The 6,343-nt window shown below is 36.4% G+C and overlaps 1 pseudogene; it reads right to left on the bottom strand.

The window, feature by feature from the left end:
- Positions 1-4,842: 4,842 nt before the first annotated feature.
- LOC131752277 (acetyl-CoA acetyltransferase, mitochondrial pseudogene) lies at positions 4,843-6,166 on the bottom strand (annotated as a pseudogene).
- Positions 6,167-6,343: the final 177 nt, after the last annotated feature.

Below are 6,343 nucleotides of genomic sequence, written 5' to 3'. Positions count from 1 at the left end.
TTATATATTACTGATATAATCAATATATACTCTAATTAATAATATATTGATATATAACATGTATACTCATATATGTATGTATGTACATAAGTATATATGTATACTTATAAGATTATAAATATACATCTTATATATTAAATTATTAATGTATTATATATAATGTGTGTTGGTTGTGATGTAACATATACTTCTTACTGTTGATTATGATCAAAACAGTGAAACACTCAATATTTAAGGGGCTCAAGCAAATCACTGAGAAAAACATAATGATACTCAACAGAAAATTGGGCAAAGTATATGAACAGGCAATAAATAGAGAGGGAAGCCTGAACAGCTAATGAGTATATGAAGAGGTTCTCAAACTTACTAGTAATCAGGGAGATATATTTTAAAACTATAGACACGATGTTACACCCATCAGAATGGCAAAAATAAAAAAGATGTCTGCTACTAAATGTTGGAGAAGATGGGGTATATGGGAACTCTTGCAGTTTTGACGAAAGTATAAAATGGTAAGGTCATTCTAAAAATAATCATCTGGAGGTCCTTAGTGACATTAAGAATGTGAATTCTCTTTGACCCAGCAAATCCACTTCAAGGGCTATATGTGATGGATATCTCCACTCATGCCCTTAGGGGGGCACGTACTGGGGTGCTTCTTATGGTGGTGTTTATTGTTGGGGAAGTTGGAGGAAATCTAGGTTTTATCATTAGCTAAATGGATACCTGAAATGTGGTCAATGCACAATTATAATATGAATTATTATCCATTAGTTGGGAGCAACAGACTTGTCTCCAAACAAAGGCTGATTACTTAGAGGAAAACACAAAATATGAAAAATATCTTTTTATAATATGGTTAAATATATTTGTCTTTTATAAAATTAATACAAGCTCATTGTAAAATTTATAAAACATAAAAAGTAAAAGCAGCTAGTATCCTCTTACCCAGAGTATAACCACTATTAATTTTGTGGTCTATATTCTCAATTTTTATGTCTTAAATAAAAGTTGGATTGTATTGCATATTAGAGTCTATAGTATGTAGTCTTTTATAATATTTTTATTTCCTTAACTCTGTATTAAATGAGTTTATGATGTGATTTTTTTCCTTAAAAACCTGACTTTATTGCATTCTACCATATGGACATATCAAAGCAAATCTAACCAGTTTCCTACTGTACATTTAAGTGGTTTCTAACTGATTACTATTATAAATAATCCTGCAGTGAACACCCTCTAATAGAGGCTGACATTTGGCTTATAGGCATTGGTATAAGAAAACTCAGAGAGCCGTTCTCATTAACACTAGGTATTATTATGTTTTCAATCTTTACCAATTTCTTGTTACATTTTAATGTTAAGATCCTGTACATCTCAGCACTTCAGTAACTCCAAATGATTATTTCCTCAAATGGCAAAGTCCAGATCACTCTCCTTTGCCACACTGTCTTTCATTCTGAAAAAGTCTGACAAGTTAAACACCTTATATCCAAAGTGTTCTGTTCCCTGTTGCTCCTTTAGAACTAAATAAACTTTTAGAACAATTATCATTTCCTTCGGCCTTTGAGAGACTTTTTAAAAAATTTATTTTATTGAAGTATAGTTGATTTCTCATGCTGTGGAAACATTAATTATACTCCTCAAAACAAATTTTAAAAATTTTCTCACAGGTTAAATATTATTTTCTGAGGGAACTCTTGCCCAGTGCACAAGCACTGGCTTAGCTCACCTCTCAGGGTCTGGTGGGGGACAGGGGATTGCTTTCTATGTAGGCACACGTTAGAGATAGTTGGACCAATGAGGATTCTCTCACTGTGTAATCATTGGCCTAACATAGCTCCATTCCAGGGCCTTTGAGCAAGGGTGCCATCAGCCTGCCGCCCAATTCTTATAAAAATAAGAGGCATCTCTCTAAAGGGCTGAATGATCGTCCATTGTTATAGATCTTCTGATTTTAACCTTGGATTAAGCATACATTCAGAGAGTTACTCTATTTTTTCTTTTCTTCTGATTTTCTCACATTAAAAAATCTTTGGAAACCAGATAGTATCCTTCTGAAACTAACTTTTTTTGGGTGGATCCCAAATTGGCATTTGCATCATTTTTTTTTTAGATTCCACAAACAGGTGATATCATATGATATTTGTCTCTCTCTGTCTCACTTACTTCACTTACTATGATAATCTCTAGGTCCATCCATGTTGCTGCAAATGGCATTATTTCATTCACTTTTATGGCTGAATAATATTCCATGGTATATACACATACCACGACTTTTTTATCCATTCATCTGTTGATGGATATTTAGGTTGCTTCCATGTCTTCTTGCCTATTGTAAATAGTTCTGCAATGAACACTGGGCTGCGTGTACCTTTTCAAATTATGGTTTTCTCCAGATATATGCCCAGGAGTGGGATTGCAGGATCGTATGGTAGCTGTATTTTTAGTTTTTTAAGGAATCTCCATACTGTTCTCCATAGTGGCTGCACCAATTTACATTCCCACCAACAGTGTAGGAGGGTTCCTATTGGTTTTGTTTCTTTTTTTCTTTTCCTATTGGTTTTCTTTAACAAAGGACACATCATAAAAGGGTTTATAATCCTAATAGCACCTGTTTATAGACAATATTAAAAGTAAATAAATCAGAGTTCACGTATTACTCTTTTGTTCTGTATAAAGTGGGTGGGGAAAGGACATATTTTGATAAAAAGTGACCTAGAGAGCCATGATGATGGTCAGCATTGCTATGGATGGGAGGGCTTCTAACTCCATTTGTCTTTTTATTTCTAGGAAGGTTAGCAGTGCCCAAACATTATTCAAAATCTAACCATAATCTAGAAAAAAACACCATAGAGAGAAAGCAAAAACAATGACAATAACTTACTCTTCCCGTGTGTCAATACCCTTTCTTCTTCATATTCAAGACCCAGCTCATATGCACACCAATGCCTGGTAAGTATAGACAGGGCAAGGCCTTTCCCTTACCTAAACTCCTGGCTAATTTTATTGACTTGAAATCCTCCTTTCCTTTTAACTTATTCAATTTCCTTATGATGGCATCATATCTGAATATTTTGGTTAAACTTATATGTTTTTCCCTCATAGTAGATTCCAGGTTCTGTAAGGGAAGAGAAAACGCTTCCAGCATCTTTATAGCCCTAACAGCCAGCACGTGGCCTGGTACACAGAACATGCTAAATAAACAAATTAAGAATCACTAAATGAATGAATGGATACGTATGAGTAAGTAGTTATCAACACACTCAAGTTAAGAAAGAAAACAAATTAAAACTATCAGAATGCCAAAGTTTCATTGCTTCATGATGTATATGCTATTTCTAAACTCCAAAATGAAAGAAAATGAGCACTTCAACCCTGAAATAGATATTACTGTAACAGGGAAAAAGAAAAGTATTTTTAGTATGGAATAAAAATAAAATTAAAGACAGAAGTACTACAAATAAACATATCTGTTCTAATATAAAACAGGGGCTCAACCAAGGGACAAAATGTCACTACTGTCACTGAGGGAAAAAGATCTATTGGAGTCCTTATAAAAGTCTATACAGATTAGTGAGTGTCCAGAACAGTGCCTGACAATCAATAAATATTTGTCAAATAAGTGAATAATATCAAATCAAGAAAGTCAATATAATGGGAATAAATGATCAAACTGATAGTTGAAGAAGAAAGCAGTAAGCTAGGGGATCAAGAAAAGAAACGTTCCTAGAAGGCACTGCAGTAGAAAATGGGGATTAAAAAAATAGTACTTAGTAAAATTAAAAATAAATCAATCCAGGAAGTTGTGTAAAGTAGAAAGAAGAGTGAAGCCCAGTGAGGCCTACCATCGATATTTTATTGGTGAGCTTATGAAATCTTAATGGAACAGATAACCCATACCTTAAATGAACACGTCCATAAAAGGGGGAAAACTGCCAAACTCATTTTATGACTGAACTGCTTTTATGCCAAAACTACATACAGATAGTACCAGAAAAGAAAATAGTAGGTTCATTTCACTTACATTTATAGTTGTGAAAATCCAGAATAAATATTAAATAAAATATTAGCTAGCCAGACTCAACAGTGTGTTAGCAATCAAGGAAAACAAGAATGGTTCAAGTGAGGTCAGTTTGCAAGTCTACAAGGCAGAAAGACTGGTCATAATTTTTCCTCTACCAGAAAAGAACTTTTCCATTAGAAAAATAAACCTTTTCTTCAAGACGCCCAAGAGACTACAGTCAGCATAATTAACCAGTAACCTCTCCAAGGTCAGAGAGGAGGCTTCCCTCATTATAAATACTGAGATCCTGAGGATCACTATCTCTCTAACTAAATACACTAATGTATTCACTAGGTCCTGAATTGAAGAGGGGGAAAAATGTTTTGCCACTCTAGAAAGGAGAGTGCTGGTTGCCACAAACTGGATAAGGTTAGCTATCAACAAAACAAAGGGCCTTAACGTCATTACTGTTATGACCCTTAAGTTTTACCATTATGCAAAAAAATTAAGTGTCTCTAAATACTAAGTACTTATCTATGTTCCCTATGTGTTTTTAATGTAAATTAAGAGTTATTCTTTAAAATGGAAACTTCTAGTTACTTATAAGTCACTAATATTGCACAATGGTATTTTAAAAGTATAGCTTTATAACAAAAATGTGTTCAAGATTATAAAAACTTTAAAGTAGAAGAAAAAATTATTTTGTAACCTCAACAGGTTTTGGGATTTGATCTTTTTATCTTATTTTTTAAAAAGAGTTGAAAACAATAAAAAGTGAAACAGATTATTTTCACACAAGTTGACCGAGGGTAATCACCCTGATTACAGCAGGCCTTTCAGGCTACATAGGGTTGTTGCCTTAGACAACAGAAGTTGGCAGAAGCACCTCCTCCTCCGCTGCAAATACTGGCAAGACCATATTCTCCTTGCTTCAAGGCATGAGCCAAATGGATGACAATCTTGGCTCCACACATCCCAATTGGATGTGCAAGAGAAACAGCTCCTCCATTGATATTCACTTTGGGGGGGTCAATCTCTAGCATTTTAATGTTTGCTAGTACGACTACACTAAAGGCTTCATTTATTTCCCACATTGTCATACCTGTTTTTCAATCCTGCATCTTTAAGAACCTTAGGTGCAGCATATGCAGGTGCAACTGGAAAATCAATAGGTTCTACAGCAGCATCAGCCAATGCTGCTCTTCTTGCCAGTGGTTTAACATTGAGCCCCTTGTTGCATCTGCAGTCATCAGAACCATAGCAGCTGCTCCATCATTCACTGTGCTGGCATTGGGAGCTGTTACTGTACCATTTTTTGGGGGGGGAAACCGTCTTCAGCTTTGGAACTCTGCTAAAGTCAACATGTTTATATTCTTCATGTTTATATTCTTCATCTTCTTCTTCATCTTTCACCACTACATCTGGTTTACCTTTTATTGTAATTGTGACAGGAACAACTTCACTTCCACATTTTCCAGCTTCTCATGCTGCTTTACTTCTGGTATAGGAGTTAACAGCATAAGCATCCTGTTCATCTCGTGCAATATTCAGCTTCTTTGCAGTATTTTCAGCACGGGTGCCCATATGAATTTCATTGTAGACATCAGTTAGCCCATCTTTTACAATCAAATCTTCAAGCTTTACCCCACTATATGGGGTTGCTCCTCTGTTCGTGACGTTGGGAACACTGGACATGTTCTCCATCACACCTGCCACCATCACATCCTGATGTCCACACACGAGATTCTGAGAGGCCATCATGATGGCTTTCACTCCTGAGGCACAAACTTTAGTTTACAGTGGTACGTGGAGTAGAAATAAGTAAGCCCGCACCCAGTACTGCTTGCCTTTTAGGGGCTTGTCCTCCACCTCCTTGTAGAACATTAGCCATGTATGCTTCTTTCACCGCTTCTTTTGGAAACCCTGCCTTTTCAATGGCTCCCTGAATTGCAATGGAGCCAAGCTCAGTGGCTGGCAGAGAAGAAAGTCTGCCTAGAAAGGACCCAATGGGTGTTTTTGTAGCACTTACTATGACCACTTCATTCAAAATGGGTTTTGATCATAACTTCGTTCCACATATCTTATTTCCTGCATCCGCCTCCGAAGCAGGGGGCTGCGCCCGGGGGCGCCACCGCGCAGAGGGGCCGCTAGCACAGCCATGGTCACCGAGGGTGGAGCGGAGAGTTACCAGCGGAGAGATGTGTTCACACGCGGCGGGACCCTGATCCCGCTTCCTCTATGGTTTTAAAGGTGTTCCAGTGATGCTTATATCTTTTACCTGGAATGACGTGTGTAACCAAAACCAAAATTATTCATGACAACAGCCCTGTTTAGAAT

This window comes from Kogia breviceps, chromosome 3 (genome assembly GCF_026419965.1).
Source record: "Kogia breviceps isolate mKogBre1 chromosome 3, mKogBre1 haplotype 1, whole genome shotgun sequence".
In the NCBI taxonomy this organism is placed as follows: domain Eukaryota; kingdom Metazoa; phylum Chordata; class Mammalia; order Artiodactyla; family Physeteridae; genus Kogia; species Kogia breviceps.
This window is presented reverse-complemented; position numbering and strand designations above follow the sequence as displayed.